This window comes from Coturnix japonica, chromosome Z (genome assembly GCF_001577835.2).
Source record: "Coturnix japonica isolate 7356 chromosome Z, Coturnix japonica 2.1, whole genome shotgun sequence".
Classification (NCBI taxonomy): Eukaryota; Metazoa; Chordata; class Aves; order Galliformes; family Phasianidae; genus Coturnix; species Coturnix japonica.
The window spans coordinates 27,135,690-27,156,189 of record NC_029547.1 but is presented as its reverse complement, the minus strand read 5'-3'; positions in this window follow the sequence as shown (position 1 = coordinate 27,156,189).

Below are 20,500 nucleotides of genomic sequence, written 5' to 3'. Positions count from 1 at the left end.
TCTTGGACTTTAACAACATATTTCTCAATGTTTTAGTCTCACTGCTTACAAGATTTTACTGCTTTGTATACATGTGCCCCAGTGGCACCCCAGTGGTAGGAATGCCACTTTGCAAAACCAGGGCCCGGGTTTGAATCCCCTGTGGCACAAGTGGTAGAAGTGCCGCTCTGCTACACAGAGGCTCAGATCCCGGGGGTTGGACTTGATGATCTCTAAGGTCCCTTCCAATCTGCACGAGACTGTGATACTGTGTGATACTGTGATGCCCCTAAATAAGGAAATTCCCTCTTAGTTATTTTTACATAATAAGCAATACAACAGATCTTTATAAATTGGCATCAAAATACATATGCATATTAAAACAGTAAAATGGGTAAATATTGCATTGTGTGTGCAGTATAGTGTTTGGCTGTAAGATTCATTTATAGGTTAACTTTCGTTCAGGGCCTATTGCTCAGGCCTGTATTCTTCAGTGACTGACATACTATTTTGTGTCCTGTAAGAAAGCCACAAGAGAATTTGCACTGCCCAAACCTAGTGTACAGGCACGGGCAAGAGACAATCTGAGACCACTGATAACAAGGTTTTTTTGTTTCTTTGCTTGTTTGTTGGAAATTTTCCTTAACGTTCATATGATTTCTTCTGCTGAGTAAGTAGTAGTCTTAATTTCTTTGTTGAATTAAGTGTATTAACAAACAAACAAACAAACAAAAAAATCAATTTTATCTACCTAAGAAATTGTGCAACTTCTTTTCTATCCGATGAGTGAATATTTGAAAAGCATACAAGGAAAAACCAAAACAAAATAAGATCTCTAAAAATAGCTAAAATAATTACCAGCTACATACCCACCTTTATATATTGTTTACTCTTCTGAAGTTTGGAAGAAAGAATGGTCATTTATCTTGTTACAGAAGTAAAGTAAACAGCTTACTGTCTGCTGCATGTCAGAGCAAATATATGTGTTTCCCTTCTTTTTTCAAACTTATGCAAATATTTTGTTCCCTTTTTTCAGCAGGAACTTCTGTTGTTTCTGTGTAATCATGATCTCTTTTGCAAATGTATGTTCCTATTTTAAATCGTCTTTACTTTTTACTCTATTCAGTTTTTGTAGATATTGAAAAGGGAAAGGAAAGGATAACGAAGGAAAGGAAAGGAAAGGAAAGGAAAGGAAAGGAAAGGAAAGGAAAGGCAAGGAAAGGAAAGGAAAGGAAAGGAAAGGAAAGGAAAGGAAAGGAAAGGAAAGGAAAGGAAAGGAAAGGAAAGGAAAGGAAAGGAAAGAAGGAAAAAAAAAAAAGTCATGGCATTGATTCTTTTATCTTCTTTTCTTTGAAAGATCAATTACACAGCAGAGAACATATATGCATATATACATACATATATATATATATATATATATTCATAATGATTCTCACAGGGAAATTAAAACTGCAAAGATTCAGAATGCAAAACTCTTAACAAAGTGGCAAGAAATTATTCATTCAGGGTGTATAGAGAGAATTTCACCAGGTTTCTTCTATTGGAAGTCGGATGTATGTCTTAGCATGAGAAAGTGAGTGTACATGGCAGATTGACTAGTCTGAAGAACATTTTTAGAAGGTATGTGTAGGAAGAAAATTCTGCAGGTTCAGAACTAATGTTAATAAAGGTGCTGAAAGTGCATAATAATGTTGCTCTTATAGGAGGAATAAAAATAATTTGATTAAAACTGAGAAATAAAATGTAGAGAGAGCGTGATTCTTTTTGATTGATATTGATTTCATTTAGATTTGCTAAGTATGGGTAATTGAGTAGGTGTTGTGAATAATATTAGAAAATATGAATAACAAGGGCATATGTTAAGGATATAATTTTGATGAATAGAAAAAGATTGAATTTTAATGTCTAGAATTGTAATAGAATTAGGAAAAAAATATCTTGTAGTTTTCTCTTTTAAGTTAACCTTGATATTCTAATATAAAGGTTGAGTTCAATATGAGATAAATAAATTCTTAATAACTTAGTTGAGTAATTTTGTGGTGAATTTTGTCAGTCATTATTTTGGAGAACTCTATGCCTCAGTATCTGCAAAATGACTGCTTATAATAAAAGATACCATTAAAATCAGATTTCACAACACATATTGTGCTCAGGTATCAAGGTTTTTATGGCACATCATGGAACGGCATGCCTTATAGTTGTTAAGATTTCACAGAACAAAAGCTCAATCTGGCAGAATTTTCCCATATGAATTTATGACTCAAAACGTAATACAGGAGAAACTATATGGAAAAATAAAAGAAAACACCAAGAAATATTTTTACAGTGCTCTTACTATTCTTGTTCCTGCTTTCACGGTCACTAACATTCACCTACAAACACACGATTTAGAATAGGAAGAAGGAATATACCCATTAAAAAATAAAATATCAGCAACAACTTAATCTTTCTCTAAGTAGGAAATTTAAAATAAGAACTCCATAAATCTTTGTCTCAGCAGTGACATTTATGTACTATGTCCATGTGTAAACACACAGATATGACATGTGTTACAGTGTCAACTGCCACATGCCATGTTCCTCCATGCATTAATAGTTTGAAGTCAGTGATGTTGTAAAACACAACTGCATTCTTTTCCTGGAGGCCCAGATTTTTTCAAAATCCCTCTGCCCCACTAGTCACAGAACCAGGCCAAAGCAGCCCACAAACCAGTGACACTGACTTTTTACACTCTGTAGTCAGAGGACAAAGGAGAATGGTTTTAACTAAAAGAAGAGAGATTTAGGTTAGATGTTAGGAGGAAGTTCTTTACTCAAAGGGTGATGAGGAACTGGAACTGGTTGCATAGAGAAGATGTGAAAGACTCATCCCTGGTATTTTAGGCCAGGTTAAACTGGGCCTTCAGCAGCCTAGTCAAGGATGGCAGCTCTGAGAATGACAGGCAGGCTGGAAATAGAAAATCTCTAAGTTCTGTTCTGAAACAAGACCTTCTGTGATTAATTTTATGATTCTGTGATTATCAACATATTGTATAACCTACAAATTGCTGTATTTAATTTTTGTTTTCATAAGAATCATGAGCAATTAAGACACTGAACTGTCTGAAAATTTGTTCTCCTGTTTATCCTCCTAGGACTACAAGGTTGAGATGCAGTATCTCATTTGAATGGAGTTATTTTTCAGTTTTTCATAATAGATAGATAGACAGATAGATAGATAGATAGATAGATAGATAGATAGATAGATAGATAGATAGATAGATAGATTAGATAGATTATATATATATATATATAATTCACCTTGTGGTGTTAAAATATATATATATATAAAACAAAAATTTTACCTCACAAAAATGTTTGCACATAAAAATCAGTACAGTCCTAACATTTTGAAAGTATTTGAAAAAAATTCCTGCTCTGAAGTGATTTAAGATTTCTAGAAAAACAAAATAATGAATTTATGAAAATAATAATAATAAATAAATAAATCCAAAGTTAGAGCTTCATTATATGAAAGAGTAAAGTGAACTGAAATATAAGTTTGCTGCATTTATCCCAGGCTATGAAACATTTCATGTTGCCCAAATGCAAAGAGTTATGGAAGTTATGCCTCCACAGTAACAGTACATCTACATACTGAAAAAAATATAATTTTCAAAGAAAATAAGGATGAAAACAATCATCATGACTGCTATTAGAATGTTATCGCTATCTTTACCATCTACTGATTTGTGTTTGAATAATGACTTTTTCCTGGCATTTCATGAATTCTGGACTAAGCTCTGTATTTTATTCTTTCTCGAATCAGAAAGTTGCTGGTGAAAGTTCTAATTGTTCCTAACTTAGAAGCCTTCCTCGTTAAGATGAAAGAAAGTAGATTAAATGCATATTTCACAACTGGAACAGGATTTCTGGACCTACAGAAGTTTTTAACTTGGCAAAGAGGATTTGCTTGAGACCTCTGTATTTTTAAAACTGTGCTACCATTAACTATCATTGACAACAATTAGAGTCTATGTTGCAGAGACTGAAATCAGAGTAAAATAAATAAGTTGTTATTTCTGCCTGCAACACTTAAAATTAATGGTATTGGTGTTTTCTTGGTCATCAAATTGCACTGAAATATGTCCACCATATCATATTAACAAATCCATAACTAAACAGCCTTTTTATCAGTAAAAGCCAAAAGAAAAATGAAACAAACAACCACAACAAAAAAACACACACAGAAAAACAAACAGACAAACAATCTAATTAATACCAAACAGCAGAGTATATTACAAAATCATTTCATATGTAACATTGCAGAGATATTTTAGATACCATGATATTCATTTTTGTACAAAGAAAAAAAAAAAATTTCTTTAGTGTATATATTCATGTTGTTTTTCCCTTCAATAATTATCCTGTTCTCTTTTTTTTTAAATGCTCTAGTTCTAAAGACTATTACATAAGGATGTAATAAAATGCTTGAGTAATGAGATAGGAAACTGCAAATATGTCCTCAGCTCTGTTTTTTCAGTTGTAACCAAAGTGTTACTCACTTTCCTGCATGGTGTTGCAATGCCTATTTATGTTATAATTTATACTTTTGACTGACTTCAGTGGAACATAGTAGAGATGCTTGCAAAAGCATGGCTAGCCATATTCTTACTGTTGTTCTCTAAATGAGCAGGAGACTTTCAAAGCAACTGTTTATTCACCTGAATAAATTTTCCTACAGAAATTAAGGCAGAATAATGAAATACAAACCAGCTATGCATAACAACTATAATTCCTAATCTTATTTCACAGTTACCTCCCTTTTGACACACACTGTGACACATAATCTTCTGTGGATGACTTAAAGATCTGTTACTGATGGTGGCTACACTGACTCAACTGGTAAGAGCAAAAACTAAGATAATTTTGGTAGTCAGTAATATTTCTATGCGTGTTGTCTGTTTCCAGATTTGTAAGTGTCCACTTTTTGGGTATTCTCTTTTTATATTTGATTTAGTAGTTTCAATTCTAATTATATTGTATTATTGTGCATTCCTTATTCTTGCATTCCAATACCATATTTAGTAAATATTGTATTTGTTTCTCCTCAGATCTCTTGTTTTTAACTACTTTGGGATCCCCTGTTTCCCCTTTCTGGAGGCTCGGATCTGCAGATCTCTGTGCCTCGCTAGTCACAGAACTGGGCTGAACCAGCCCATAAAACATGCTCATGCTCTTACATTAAATCCACAGTACAGTAAAAACATATTTAATCTAGGTCACCATAAGAGAAAAAATATATATACTTGAAAAAGCAAGTATTGACAATTTTGTCTTAATTTCTGTGTTTTCTATGTAAGTTCTAAGTGAAACACCCTCTGAAATGGTATCCAAATTCCAGAAGCTTTCTTATGTGACTTTTCCAAATCACATAGGTTACCATGGTTCAATCGGCCTACTTAATTATTCCACAAAATTTAACATTTAGTCACTACTGCATAGCACTAAGTCATTTGGTTCTGCTTCCATTACTATAACTCTATTGCTATGCACATCTTCAAAGAGAGTCCATAATCAGAACTGCTGAATTTGTGTTTATTTTGTTGTTGTTATTCAACTAGAGTTGAATATATAAAGTATATTTTCTTTCTCAGGTAGAGAATATGCAGGACACTGATTTTTAGATTTCCATTCTCAGAACTTTGTCATTAGGTTGTTCTTTCTTTTCCTACTGGCTGAGGGATGATTAGGTAGTTTTATGGCATAAAAGTATTATCTCTCTTTAAATACCAATTGGTATTTCTTTATTGAAGCCAGTTTCTTTAACTTTCTTCCTCAGTCTGTAGCCTGTAGAGACGACCTCTGCATCCTTACTCATAATTTCACTTGATTGATGCATACATTCAAACAGCTATGCAGAAAGGACAGAACATGACTATTTCATTTCAGAACAAATGCAACAGCCTATGCTCCTGGTAGCTTGCAGAAGAAGAAGAAAATAAATAAATAAATAAATAAAAATCAGTAACCATAACTACACAATATGAACCCATTTATAATGCTGATTCCAAATTGTCAAACAGCTGCCAACATTACTACATGCAGGCTTGTTTTTGACTATTATTTCATTATCCAAACATGCTTTTAATTTCAGTGGCTAGAATTTTTTAAGTCTCTTGATGCTGTAATATCTATGATTAAGAGAAAGGGACTATCTGAGCCACAATAACCTTTTATTTTCTCCATTCTCCCAATGGGTGATATTTCTAAAATGAGATTATTGCACCCAGAAATACGTACTATTGGAAAAAAACTGTATATATATATGTACATTAAGAGAGAGTATATTTCATTATTTAAACAGCAGCAGCAACAGCAACAAAATGGACAGTTATTATTATTAAAAATATAAAAATAAAAAAATAGCCTAAATTGGAACATGGTATTAGAGGATTGTATCTATCTAAGTTTCCTAGAGTTAAAGCAAAAATATACACACCAATGAAATCCTTGGGCTGCTGAGTAAATGAGATATATCCGTAATGTCATGTATGCATCAAATTAAACTTGTGCTTTATCTAAAGTTTGCAGGACAACCAAACCAGTGTTGCAGCTCTTCTTTATTTTATTTCTTTTCTGTGTAGATGAAAGTGGAGAAATCACCACTTTCCTGATTTATTTTTTTTTCATGTAATCTTAACCAATTTGTCATCAGCTTATTTTTGACTAAACTTCCTTAATACCACTTAAGAATCCAGAAATTCTGTTGCTTCTGTCTACAGACATTTTTTCTTGGTAAAAATAACACAAAAGTTACAGGAATAGCAACAGACAAGAAAGAAACAGTAGGAAAATTTAGCCCATACTCTCTGAAGTATACCAGTACTATAAACTTTTTGTATAACCAGAGGATTGAAAAGGTTGATTTCATTTCTATACAGCAAAAAATAACTGGAGTTGACAGTTCAAAGAGAATCATAGAATCATAGAATCGTAGAATCACAAGGTTGGAAAGGACTTACAAGATCATCTAGAGGAACCACATGCAACCTGAAGATCTGATAGGCTAGGAAGTATGTACCAATAACTTTTAGATATTTATTTGGATGCCTCTTAAAGAGCATTACAGCTGTTGCAAAATGAGCATATGTAAGTTGGAGACACACTAATTGTATTTATTTTTTCATGCTTCCTCTGAACTGACAGCCAGCACAAATGCAGAAGTTTATGTGGTCTTCAGCTGGTATTTTCATGCCTGGTAAACAAGTTACCACTGCATTTCTCTGTTGCTTACAGAGAACTTTTTCTATTCTAACTAAACATAGTCTCAAAAAAATCAGCTGAGTGAGAAGTCAATATGCAGTGCCCAGTGAATCCTGAAACTGTTGATCTGTTTCCATGAGCTACCTGAGTAAATCTTTTTAATTGTTAATTGTTTCAACAATTGCTGACATGCCTTACCCTAATTCTCATATAATTTTAACTGGTGATGGATACGTTTAGTATTTATTCCATTATTTCTAGAATTTGCTTTGATTTATCACATAGAAGATAACATGATATGGTTCATATGTGAAAAAAAAAATCAAATCTTATATAAGAATATAAAATTTCTGCAATTGGTGATGTACAGATATTTTTGGATATATACTACATGATGTCCCCTACTTATTTCCACAGAAACTCTAACAGATATGATGATCATGAGAGAAAAAGTGAGGAACTGGAACAGGTTGCCCAGAGATATGGTGGATGCCCTGTCCCTGGAGACTTTTAAGGCCATGCTGCACTGGGCTCTGAGCAACCTGATCTAGATGTGGATGACCCTGTTAATTGCAGAGGAGTTGCTAGGTGATCTTCAAAGATCATTTCTAACTCTAAGGATTCTATGATTCTGTAACACTATTTGATTGAGTAAATTATCACTACAGAACAATATTTTTCAACAAAGTCACCACTGTTAGTTATACGTTTTCACCAGTGATGATCAAGAATGTGAATACCACACATAAAAATCTGTAAGGCCATCTGGAACATAGCTTGTCTTTCACATCACTATTGTGACTGCTGAAATGTATCACACACTGACTAATTGTGCTCATATCCACTATTTGATCTCCATAAATGTTCAGCAAGCACCAGTGAGTGACAATTGGTGAATTTTTTTTCCACATGGAAGAATTTAATGACACACCTTTGCATCATATGCACTTCCATATCAAACATCACTTTGTCAGTCTGCCCCTCTACTGAAAGCTTTTACATGGAAACAGAAAGTAACAGAACACTGACAGAAAGTTTCAATCTCTGCTGTCATACAACCAGCATTCACCTCTGATCATGGGCTGAAATACCAACATTTGAAGCCTTACTTCCAGGGCAGCCTTCATACATCTTTGTGAGCAATGAAGTTTATAGTTATTCTTCCTCTGCCACTAGGTAGAAAGGTTTGCCATTTTTGAAAAAGTAAAATTTAGAAATGTTGTATTCTTTACTTCATAGATACATTATTAAGTGTTTGGTTTTTTACTCCACACAAATATAAATTAAGCTAATTAATTATTTAAATAGTGAATCATTTGAGATGCTGGCAAGAAATGTTATTGTCATATAGCCAAATGATGGCATTTACTCTGCTTAGTCTGATAAATGTGAGGCAGTACATGTCATGCTTTCAATTTTCAGATTTTGTATACACTGTAGTGGGGATATAGACATTAAATGTTGTGGCTGCATTTGCCAATATCTTGGATGCTACATAGTATATAAACATATATTTTGAATTTTATTTCATCGTAGTTAAAGGATTAAAAGATTAAAGGAACTAAACAGTAGAATAGAGATACTATCTCTGATTAATTCAATTGTTTCTTAATAAACAAACCAGCAAACAATCAGATAAATAACCAAAAAAAATTATACTTGAGACTCGAGTGAAATGAAAGTAGTTTAATTGTATCAAGAAAGTTTGAGATGTTCTTTATGTTGTTTTTTGTTTGTTTGTTTGTTTTGGTGGGGTTTTTGTTGTTTTGTTTTTGTTTTGCCAGCATTGGCAAACAAATAAGTCAATATATACACAAAAGCAGTTCTGATCTAAAATCAAGGAGACATTTCATAATCACTATGAAAACAATTCTTAAAATTGAGTTCAAACTTAGCTGCACTCAGGTCAGCTATCAGCTTGAGAAGTGATGATACAAACTGTTATGCAGAGGGACATACACTGATAAGGAAAGGTTCCAAATTTGGCACTGAAGATCTCATGGGTGCAAGCAATATTCCAGTGATCTGTTAAAGAAGTGCAAGCCTAAACCAGAGAAATATTGGTTTTATTGGGAATATTAAGGAAGAACTATAGACATTATCTGATGCATGTAAAAGGAACTATATGCCGTAAGAACAGATATAACATGAACTCATAGACCAGGAAAGAAACACAAAACAAAAATAAAACAAAAAACAAACATATGAAAGTGACTTAAGCATATCCTATGCTGAGGAAAAGGAAATTGTCTGTAGCAACATCATATTTCTGGCTGAAGGACTTAGAAGACAGTAAGTTTTATAACTTCTCTTCTTCCTCCTACAAAAACAGGGCAAACCTTAGAATCCCTGGAGAAAGCATGTCTAATTGGAGTTCTGGAAGCTACATGTGCACTAGCACAGTTCATTCTATGGCCTGTCCTCTGCCACATGCCATCAGAGGAATGGCTCTGCCTCACCAAATCACCTGGCCCAGCTCCTGGTATGCAATCATCACTCAGAAATAACAAAATATCAGTGCACAATCAGTGGTATCAGAAGCTCATCATAGCAGTTCTAGCTTCTTACAACTAGAACACACATTCATTTCACAAGTAAAATGATTTCTAATTCCTGACAATCCCTGAACTATGAGTCCCTACTTTTCTTCTACATGTGAAAGAAGATTTGATGCTGTATATGGCCTTCCCTTTTTTCACGACTGTTTGCTGGAATGAGAACATGAAATTTGAATACCTGAGTACTCACTGAGATACTTTTATTCTTACGTCCATGATAGAAAAAAAAAGATTGGTTTCTTTAATTCTGCTGTAGTATCACTACTGTATTTTTAATTAATAGTGGCAGTACAAAACTCCCAGAATACATATTCTTTTTGGATTTGCATTTAAATCTGAATGAATTAAGTATCATTTTGATTGGAATTTACTTTGGGGTAAATGGGAATTTAGTGGTGATCGTAATAATGTTTCTTTTGCCTCAGAGAGCCAATTACTGTGGCAAAATTAAAATGTAATCTGATTTTACCATGGTGTTTCTACAATCCAGTAACTGAGATACATTGCAAATGAAGGATCTCACATTATTTTAGTCTCTTAAATTAATCTCTGTGGTACTGAATTAAAAATAAGTAAATAAATAAATCAGAAGCAAAAGACAAATGAAGAGATTATGTTGTCATGCCAGGACTTCATTCAAATTTGCATTTCTGAGGAGTGTGATTTTCTTTTTTTGTTATTGTTTGTTTGTTTTTAGAAGAAAATATATGTATCAGGTCTGTGTTTTTTATTTATCCCATGGACAGGTAATTTTGCCTATATTAAAAATGTTAGATCTAGTACTCAGTTTCCTTTAGATTTATTGCTGGATTCTCTAATTTTGAATCAGTAATTCCATAATGACTTCTATGCTACAATAACTGAAGTACTTGAATTAATCTGGTTGGCTTGATCAAAAGGTAATAGCATATTTTTGTGTGTAGAATAAAAATTCATTAAGTTTTCTGAAAAAGAGAAATAAGTAATCCATGAATAGAATACATGCTGTGCTGGATATTATTTCCTGGTTTGTACCTTAATATTAGAATGCAGTGTATTTACTTGAGATTGCAAGGCATCACATTTGGAAAAGGCAAAAAAACTAAACTGCTTAAAGAGATTAGACATTTTCTGTCATAATCAGTGCATTTTGAAGTTAAAATAGAAAATGCCAGAGTAAATATATACATATATATATATAAATATTTATAAGTTTATATTTATATATATCTTTATTTTATTTATACCTGATATCCTTTTTTTATTTTCCCCCTTTTTTTTTCTTCCCCTCCCCACTACCCTGCCTTAAAAAACTTGTTATCCAGCTGTCTAATTAGAACTCAAGATTAAGATGAAGTTTATTTTCTGTGAGAAAAATGAGGCCTAAAGTAATCTTAGGAAGTGGAAAAAGGCTGTAATAATCTATGTCAATTCACTTACCACACAATTTTATTTTCAGTGGCACATATAATACTCCTGGAACATCTGTTATTGTAGGCAGCATCAGTGCACTATTTACTTGATTCAGAATTGTTATTTTCTATGGTTGTTTTTTGTTCGTTTGTTTTGTTTGTTTGTTGTTTGTTTGTTTGTTTTTCAGTAGTAGTATAATCTTCTGTCTGTAAAGTATCATGTTGAAATGCTAAAGGAAAAAAATAATCAAATATTGTTGATTTTTTAAATTATGCTGCAGAAATGTACTCAGAAACCAAACCCTCCCACTTCAGAGAAAGTGAATTCCAAAGCATACTGAAAAAAACTTCAGATATCAAGAAGCAGTTTCAAAACAGAAAGCTGATCCAGCTTCTAAAGAAAATAAGGCTTGACTGTACCAATATAATTGTCATTCTATTCCCCTTTTACTGTTCTACAAATGTTCTTCTGTTTGCTTTCCAAGTGTTTTATTAATTCCGCATAGAGATGAGCTGCTGATGCTTACAAAATAAGCAAGCTTCCAAAGTTCCAATGTTAAGGCTTCAAAATAAAAATAGTAGGAATAAATAATAGTAATAGATAATAAAATAAAATAAAATAAAATAAAATAAAATAAAATAAAATAAAATAAAATAAAATAAAATAAAATAAAATAAAATAAAATAAAATAAAATAAATATAGCTTTGCCATTTAAATCTCTTTATGATTAAGACCATACATATCTAAATTCATCTTGTTTTCATCACGGAATGCTCAGGTAAGTGTGTGACATTTGGAACAGATTGTATTTTAATCTTGATATGTAGTTAATATTGCAGATGCTGAGTAATAGCTTTCTTGTAGGAAGCAGTGATGCAGCAGAAGACACATTTGATGTTCTCTAGAACAAGACATCAAGTGCCAAAAGTAGAGTTCAACACATTAGTTTATGTCTTAAAGCCATACTGTGATAGGGTTCCAGATACACTAACATATTGATTTTCTGTATGTTCATATATGAAGCTGCCTATATTACTGACTAAAAGCAATACTGATAAGTACATACAGTGCTTGTGGAAAAACTACCACTTTTTTGCAATTCTGAAAGATGCAATAAACTCTACTTTCCACATCTTAGAAATAAATGTTATAAAAACTGATGAAATAAATTTTAGAATGATAAAATAAATTGCAGAAAATATATAGCATGTATTCTGACATTATTATTCTGTTCTGCATTGGTTTTTTTTGTTTTTTTTTGGAGATGAGTGTGAAGTTCCACACTCTAGACAGTTTACACAAATGCTCTACCCTGTAAAACCATAGAATCATAGAATACTTTGGGTTGGAGTTAACATTTAATATCATCCAGTTCCACCCTCACACCACTACAGGCAGGGAACCTTCCACTAGATCAGGTTGCTTAAGGCCCCGTATATTTGGCAATATAATTGTATAGTTGTTGGTGAAAGTGAGGGTAAAAGGTCAGTGCACTAGGACAAACAATCACACACCAATATGGTTAAATATAGCTGTGTCAATTTATTGCCCCAAAAGCCATACCTTTATAGCAGACAAACAAGGGCGTTCAAAAATCACACACACTAATTGGAGGAAAGCTACTGCAATAACAACCCTGAGACCCCACTTCAAAGACACAAGCCATTCATCATTATCCTAGAGGTGTCCTTGGTTCTCATGCTGTTTATCCTGCTCCATAGCGGCTGCTCTGTGAAGTCCTTATCTTGAACCATAGTTGCTCTGTAAAATTCTTCTCATATTACCACAGATAGTCTTACATAAGAAGTTTAATCACTTTTTCTTGAAATCACTGCTATTCTTCTTTCCTAACTTGAAAATGAATAAATGTGCCATTAAAACACTTTTATGTGTACAATACCTTCTCAGGTGACTATTTTTCATAGAATCTCAGAATCATTTAATTACTTGGGTTAGAAATGACTTTAAAGATCATCTTGACCCAAATCCTTCACTCAGGCAGGGCTGCTAAACATCAGATTAGAGTACCTAGGTTCCATCCAACCTTGCCTTGGAAACTTCCAGTGATGAGATATCCACAACTTCTCTGAACAACCTGTTCCAGTGACTCATCTCTCACTAAGCAAGGAATTTCTTATTCATGTCTTAGATCTAAACAATCATGGAATAGAATCACAGAATCACCAAAGTTGGAAAAGACCTCCAAGATGATCTAGTCCAACTGTAAACCTACCACCAATATTTCCCCACTAATCCATGTCCATCCATTACTTCCAATGATGCTAACTCAGTCATTTCCCTGGGCAGCTCCCAATCACTGTTTTGGGGAAGGACTTTTTCCTAATATCCAGCCTGAATCTATTCTGGTGCAACTTGTGGCTATTCCCTCCCATCCTATTACTAGTTGTCTGGGAGACAATGACTCCCACCTCACCACAACCTACTTTCAGATAGTTGTAGAGAGTGTTAAGGTCTTCCTTGATCCTCCTCTTCTCCAGACAAATAATCCCAGTTCCCTCAGTCACCTCTCATAAAATCTATGCTCTAGTACCCTCACCAGATTTGCTGTCCTTCTCTGGACATGCTGGACATGCTCCAGGACCTCAATGTCTTAACTGTGGTGAGGGGCCCAAAACTGATCACAGTACTCAAGGTTCGGCCTTACCAGAGCTGAGTACAGGTGTACAATCACCTCCCTGTCCCTGCTAACACTACGACACAAACTGGTATACCATTGGCCTTCTTGGCTACCTGGGCACCCTGCTGGCTCATGTTTAACTGAGATCTAACAACTAACAACCCCAGACCATTTTTGCACAGTTCTCCAAGCCAGTAGGATTACCTGGGGTTGTTGAGGCCAAAGATCAAGATCCAGCACCTGGTCTTTCTGAACTTCATCCGATTAGTGCCAGCCCAGGGTTCTAGCCTACCCAGATCCCTCTGAAGTACCTTCCTACCTTCAGACAGATTGGCACTTCCTGCCAGCTTACTTTCAAGTTAGGGACCTCTAGATTTTTCTGTAATGAACATGATTCTAATGGTGACCAGAATGATTTAATTACTCATCAGTAAGGATGATTTATAATTCTACAGGGGAAAAAAAGAAAAAAGAAAAAAAGAAAAAAACATGATTCTTAGCCAAGCAACCAGGAATACCACATTGGCAGGAGAAGGATAAGAAAGGGAGAAACAACCACAAGATGAGGTTGTCTGACATCAGATTCCTCACTCCTTGCCTCTCCCTCCTGGACTTGCTCTGCACTCTACCCGTTTGCTGCCTAAGGCTGGCCGCTCTGCTGTTGCTTTTCCCCAAGAAGATTCTGATTGACATCAGAAGCCTCACAACATGATGCCTGCATGCTGAAGAAGAGGTGTCTGACATCAGAAGCCTCACAAGCTGATGCCTGCATGCTGATGGACTCTCCCAGGCATGCTACTTGAGACCTGCTGATTCCTCCCAGACTTACTCTATTTCTGTACCTGCCTGTTGCCTAAAGCCAGCTACCCTGTTTCACCCCTTGCACTTTTGCCTTGGACTATTTTAATGGCATGCAATGGAATCTTAGTGGTGAATACCCTCACTTTACACAATTCCTGCTTCTTTCCAATCTTTTCTATTGCTCACTTTCCCTTCCCTGTCGCCCTTATTCATAATAGTTGCCAGTCCTCCCCTTCCCCATCTCCCTGATTAAGATCTGTAATAAACTGGTCAGACCAACATTCAAACTGTTGTTTCTTAATCTCACGTCACGTATACATAAATCAAAGAACCTCCTATCCCTCATATAAATTGGAGTGAGACATAGAATAAGCTGTCTCCTTTATCTACATACAGTCTTACTTATTACCTATAAGGTAAGGAAGTACTCTATTATTTTAACTTTGTATCTTCCACAGGTTTCATTTTTCTCTTTATCCTGTGCATTACTGATCATTTCCCTCAAATTTCACAATGTGTATCTGTTGTGGAATGCTCTATGCCTTTGTTATATCTTATACTTCACTGTTTCTTACCTTTTATCTATTTCTGTTCATTCCAGTACTGTTTCTTCAAAACCTTTCCCACAGTTTCTAACGTTCTCCTCTGTCTTTCCCCATTGGAATTCCTCTCATCTTTCACCAGAATTTATGTAATAGGGATTTGTCCTTGAGATACAAATGTCTAAAATCAGAAATTCTTACAGTAGTATTTTGCATTTTCACTTTAGAAACTGAAAACTTTACAAAGGAAGATAGGTTTGATTGATGAACTGGTGTTATGAATACATAGTTATAGCAAAAATAAGCAAGAGTAAGTTAGAAAATTTGAGTTCTGATAATGAATTCATTGGCTTAAATAGAATAGCATAATAGTATGGAAACTATAATTTTACATAGTCTAAATATTTTCCTTTTTTTTTTTTTTTTTTTCCCTGTTTCTTGAGGGGAATAAAGTGCTACTTGCCTTATATTTATGTCTTTGTAATGTATTTCTATGTCAGGTGGATACTAATTTTCAGAGCAAAATGACGATGAGAAAGAGGTTTCCCCATGAAAAACCAAAACCTAACCCAACCCAAACCCAATCAAACCAAACCAAAACAGAAAGAGAGAAAGAGAGAGAAGAAGAACTTCCAGGTCTTTAAATTTGTTTCTTTGTGGTAGGAAATCTAGAAGGTGTATGTGAGGAAGGAGGGATTAAGCAAAGCAGGATGAGTACTGTGGCTAGCAGAGAAAAGCGAAAATCTAAAAAATGAGTAAACAGGCAACCTAGCCAGTTGGAAAACCAAATTACTGAGAGAACTGTAGGAAACTGGGCTGAAATTAAAGTCAGCAGGAATGAGTAGATGGGCACATTATGGGAAAAAAAATTGCATCTTTGTTTGTTTTATTGATTTTTTGTTTGTTGTTTGATTGTTTGATTTTTAGGGCACTGTTGAAGCATAATGAATTGAAGAATTATGCAAAAAAAAAAAAAAAAAGCTAAAATAATACAGCTACTTCAGCTATTAAGTGTCCATTTCTTTTCCTTGCACTATTGCTTGATTCATCCCCATTTTCTAAACTGAAGGAAAGGGACTGAGCAACACAGCATGGTTACGGCTTACAGTTGCACCTGCTACTTAGAAAGAGTAATAGAATCATAAAATCATAGAATGGCCTAGATTGAAAAGAGCCATAATGGTTATCTAGTTTCAACCTCCCTGCTTTGTGCAGGGTTACTGAACACTAGAGCGGGCTGCCGAAAGCCACTAACCCCCAAAACTTCCTCCTAATATGTAACCTAAACCTCCCCATCTTACTTTAAAACCATTCCCCTTTGTCCTGCCACTATCTACCCTCCTTAACAGACATTCCCCATCCCGATTATAGACTCCCTTCAAATACTGGAAGTCCACAATGTCTCCCTGGACCCTTCTCTTCTCCAAGATAAACAAGCCCAGTTCTCTCAACCTTTCTTCATAGGAGAGGTGCTCCAGCCCTCTGTTCATCTTAGCAGCCCTCCTCTGGACCTGCTCCGAGAGCTCTTTGTCTTTCTTATGCTGACAGACCCAGGCCTGGACTCAGTACTCCAGATGGGATCTCACAAGAGCTGAGTAGAGGGGAACAATTACCTCTCTCTCCCTGCTGGCCACCCCTTTTTAAAGGCAGCCTAGAACATAGTTGGCCTTCCAGGCTGCAAGGACACACTGCTGGGTCATATCCAACTCATCCACCAGGACACCTAAGTCCTTCTCCACCAGGCATCTCTCAAGGAGTTCTTCCCCCAGTTTGTATAAATACGTGGGATTGCTCCAACACAGTTTCAGCACCTTGCACTTGGCCTTGTTAAACCTCATTATGTTCTCATGGGCCTACTTCTCCAGCCTGTCCATGTCCCTCTGGATGGCTTCCCTTCTCTCCAGTGTCTTGGTTGCACTACTCAGCTTGGTGTCATCTGCAAACTTGCTGTCCATGTCCCTCTGGATGGCTTCTCTTCTCTCCAGTGTCTTGGCTGCACTACTCAGCTTGGTGTCATCTGCAAACTTCCTGAGGGTGCACTCGAAGCCATCATCTGTGTCACTGATGAAGATGTTGAAGAGCACTGGTCTCAAGACCAGCCCATGAGAGACACCACTCATGGCCAGCCTCCACCCTGACTCTGGTCTGACCCCAGAACCATTAATCACAACCCTTTGGCTGTGACCAGCAAAACAATTATTAATCCACCTAACAGTCCATCCTTCAAATCCATATGTCTCCAATTTAGAGGGAAGAATGTGATGAGGGAACAAATCAAAGGCTTTGAAAGCCTATGTTATGACAGTAATTTGAGAAACACCAATACATTATCAAATATACACACATATATATGCCCTTATTTAAACAAATCCATGTGAAAATTTAGTTGATACATTTGTATATATATATATCAAGTCCAAACACAAATTGCCCTTGTGGTTTGTTCTTAGATCTTCTAACTAAAATAAAAAATTAAATAAATAAAAATAATTTAAAAAAAAAAAAAATTAAGTGTCCGGCTGTGATATGGTTCTACCACAATAGAGAAGGGTAATACAGAACCTGATATCCTTGAGACATGAAGCTCAAGAAACTTCTGACATTCAAGCAGTCTAACACACTTCAGTTTCAGAAATACTGCAGTATATGATTATTAGAAGTGCACTAAGTGTCTTATCTTTGCCAATGCCAAAATCCGAGGTACACTTGTATTCCACAAAGATATTACTTGGTTGCATGCAGAGGTTATGGAGGTGCGCATAATATGCTCGCATACAAGTGTGGTTTAAAATGTACCTATAAGAATGTTAAAAACAACTAAAAAAATACATTATCACAAATACAAAATGTTAAAATACTTGCAATTAAAAGCAATGTACTTATTTTAACGAGAGATTATAAATTTATATTACTCAATGTCTGACTCTTGTCTTGTTTGCTTACATAATACCAATAGCAAAAATTAAACTTTCCAGGATTGTAAGTGGTTATCTACAACTTAAATAAATAAATAAATAAATATATTCATAGCTTCTAACTTGTTTATCTATTTGTTTATTTATTTTCCCTTGTTGCAATTTAGTTTGAAAACTGGCTGTGACAAAGAGACTTCGTATATCACCAGTGTGTTAGTACTCCTAATATGTATCTATAGGCATCTTTATATCCACGAGCTTTTCCTATTTCTCTTTCATAATTATTGGCAAACAATTTATTATAAATCTATTTTATTTTCATCTTTCTAGATATCACATGTGTATATACAAATCCTCACACAGATATGATATACCATTTTTTAAAGAGTCATAGTAGTTTGCATGCATTCTAGAAGAATATCATGTTAACCTCTGTGTCAATACACTACTTGTGATGTTTATTTTTCATTAAAACTCAGGTCTTAGGGAAAATAGCTTACTGATACTAACCTAAAAAGAAGTACAGTGAAAATAACCTTGAAATATCCTAGATCATAGTATTACTATCAACAGTATGTTAAGTAGTTTCAGGTTTTCAGGGCTTTTTTGTTTGTTTGTTTGTTTTTGTTTTGTTTATTAATTGTTTTGTTTTGTTTTGTTATCTTTTGCTATTGTATTTTTTTGTAGCTTACATAGTTTCTAACTGTGCAATACCCAATTTTGTATTCCAAGGTAGAATTTTATATTTTATCCTTAGCTGTTTTACATTAAGGAAAACCAAACAAAAACCAACCAGCCAACCAACCAAACAAGCAAACAAAATTCCAGAACAACAAAAACTTTCAGAATCCACAAATTAAAATTTGTAATATATGTTTATCTGTTTCAAGGTACGATGCAGATTTTAAGAAAATAGGAAAAGATAATCTGATCCCTAGCATTTGCAGAGAAACAACACATCTGTGCATTTAGGGGTTGATAAAGACAGATGGTATATTGAGTAACATCTGCCAATGTAAAACTTGCAATATGCAATGTAGGAACTGAAAATAAATCATTTGGACTGGATGGAAACACTAAGGTAACACAACGTGTATAACAACGTGTCAAGATTAGCTGTTTTCTAAAATTAGAAACACATAATCCTGAAATAGTTAGACTTGATGCAGATGAGAAAGGTTTTGAACAATGCAGTTCTTTAAACTGAAGGCAATCAGATTCTCCTTAGTCATTAGTCTTTAGCATCTGACTGCAGGTCATTAAGGGAGTCAGTGAAGAGGAGGTTTTGAAGTTTTGAGGCTGCCTGGGTGTTGTCTCCTCAGGGTCTGAACAGGTTTTAGAAGGAAATCTATTTGTTATGATAGTTATACTGGTGTCAGTGAGGATGGCTTAAAACATTTTAAAACGTCACCACTAGAATATTATAATACAGAGTTTAATATAGATTCTTATTTTGTTTCAGCTGTTAGGACAGAGAAGTCTGTTGTGATTAGGATAGGGATCAAGACAATCGCTATCAGTGGAATGAAGCATCCTTTTCTTCCCTGCTTAAAAACAGAAATCTTACTGTTCATGCTCTTGCAGAACAGGAAAATACGGCAGTGTGATAACAGCATGGACTACAGGGATTTCAAGTATTGTATTACTTTCCAGGAGTGAAGGATACAATTTAGTCCAATTCAGTACTTAGATCAAATGGGGTTATGAACTCTCTTAGTAATCTCTTCTTATTAGGAACCTTCAATAGAAGACTTCAAGTATTGTCAGATGTACAGTACCCTGCTATTCCCTTACATATGGCCTAATGGGGTGTTCCTGACGTGATAAAGTGATAAATCACAGAAGTGCCAATTAAAATGGAATGCTTGTTGTGTCAATCATTTAAAAGTTATGTGAAGCTCCCATGATACTCTTTCAAAAAAAATAAAAGGTTTATGTGCTGAGCTTTCTCTTCACATTACTGCTTTTTGGTTATAGAGAAGTTGTTACAAGTTCAAATATAATTGAAAATATTCTGCTTTATCATTTTTATGTTTTCAAATTCTAGAGGCTCCAGCTGAGAGTATTCTTCATCTGATAAAATGGGAAAAATCTTCAGGCATTTTTGTTATAATTAATTGGCATTTATTGTAAATTTTAAACCTCAAAAAACCTCTTATATATAGATGAAAAAAAGCAAAAAAGCAAAAAATAAAAATCAAACCAATCAAAAAAAAAAAAAAAAAAAAGGAAGGAGAAAACAAACATCTCTGATAATCATTATGAGTATCAAAGTATATTTTACTAGCTAAAATAAATTAAAAATATGTTTTTTAATGAAACTCCTCCTTCACTTCTATCCAAATTTGAAAATTTGACAGTCTGCACATTTCTGATCTAAATGAAGTGCAGATAGTCTTTTATTTGTTAACACTATGTAGACTGGTTTTT